The sequence below is a fragment of the Bombus impatiens genome, unplaced genomic scaffold (assembly GCF_000188095.3).
Source record: "Bombus impatiens unplaced genomic scaffold, BIMP_2.2 scf_0142, whole genome shotgun sequence".
Lineage (NCBI taxonomy): Eukaryota > Metazoa > Arthropoda > Insecta > Hymenoptera > Apidae > Bombus > Bombus impatiens.
In genome coordinates this window covers 2,583,580-2,585,188 of record NT_176561.1, presented here as the reverse complement: position 1 = coordinate 2,585,188, position 1,609 = coordinate 2,583,580, and positions in this window count along the sequence as shown.

Here is a 1,609-nt window from a genome sequence, read left to right as displayed (position 1 = left end):
GAGCCGTCATTTCCATTGCCGGCAAAAAACGGGACAAGGAAACGCACGGCGGTGTTCTCCAGCGGGCACAACGCGCTGCAACAGAGCGGACGCGTGGAAAAAACTGCGGGATCTGAATACAATCGTGGGACATTAAGGCCGGGCCGAGTGCAACATCCGCGAGCGCGCGATCCCGTACAGGCTGTTGGCCGCGTGCGTGGGTGTGCGTCTCGCGTATCACGATACAGATAGGCACACAGGGTGAGACCATTTAAGGGCATCGAGCGTGCCACCAAAAACGGATAGGTGGCGTGTGCACCATAGGGAAAGCCTTCCCGGTGAAATCGTAAATCTGCTTCTCGTGGTGGCTACCGTAATGGATACTCTTCCTAGTCCTCTCAGGCAAGCTGTTTCTCCTTTCGTTGTTCTCTGGCCTTTCTATTTTCATCGATCATCTTAATCTTTTAAGGAGATATTTATAATTGTTTTATTTATAATTTATATACCACTACCAGATTAAAAACCAAAATGCGTTTATACGCGGGTTGTTCAGAGACCACGCTGGCTGACTGCATAAATTAAAATGCACAGGATACTGACGATTACGAACGTTACATTTTGAAATTTGCGATTATTATAACGAGTCCTTGGCTTCTTAAAATATTCAACGTAAATTACGCACATATCTGAATCATGGAATGGAAAAATATATGATATTGGCATCCTACAAGGCTACATGTACTAATTTATGTTTTAACTTTCACCAGCGATAAGAAAGCTATTGTAGAGATTTCGAAAATACTGAGAATTTCGATATAATCGATCAATTCACCTGGCAAACTTTCCATATTCTTCTAAACGTAGCATTTAATTGTAAAAATTAGTTTGCAAGAACTCAGACAAATCTATATTTCCCATTATTCCGCATTGAATCCATCATTCCTCTTAACCTTCCGTTCCTCATCATCCCTCCGCAGGATTTCTGATCCTCCGAATATCCACGCTGAGTGGCGTGGATTCATCTTCCCGGTCTGAAAACAATTCTCGTCTGTTCGAGTCGATCGATCATTTGCGGTGTTTTTCACCTCCGCGGTTCTCTTCTTCAGCCGCCATCGAAACGGCTCCAGCTAAGGGAAACAGAGAGACGACCTACGGATCGCGCGAGGAAAAGGATCATTGGTGGAAACGGCAGCACACGACTGGCGAGAAAAGTTAATCTCTCTGGCCAGAGGTAGCGGAGCTTGAATCCGAACGTTGAGAGATGAAAAGCTCGGCGAGAAAGAGAGAACGACGAAGAGGAACATGCCGGAGAGTGGATGTATCGGCAATAATCGTGGTCAGGCCTGTGACTCGAGTGGCACGCCAGAGGGAAACGTGCAAGGGAGTTTCTGAATAGGCAGTGCCAGGGGATGTAGATACGCCATGCCCGACGACGCCCGAGCGTGCGATTCGACGAACGGGATGCTCCTTTGTCTTTCGTTCTGCTCGAAACCAATCCTCTCTTCTCGCTTGTCTCTTTTTAGCCCGGCTTCGTAACGCGCGGAGCGGTGTGCGGCGCGAGCGCGAACACGCGACGAAAGGGGCGGCTCGACGACCGTGCCTGATTCAGACAATTATTGTCGATTCGCGG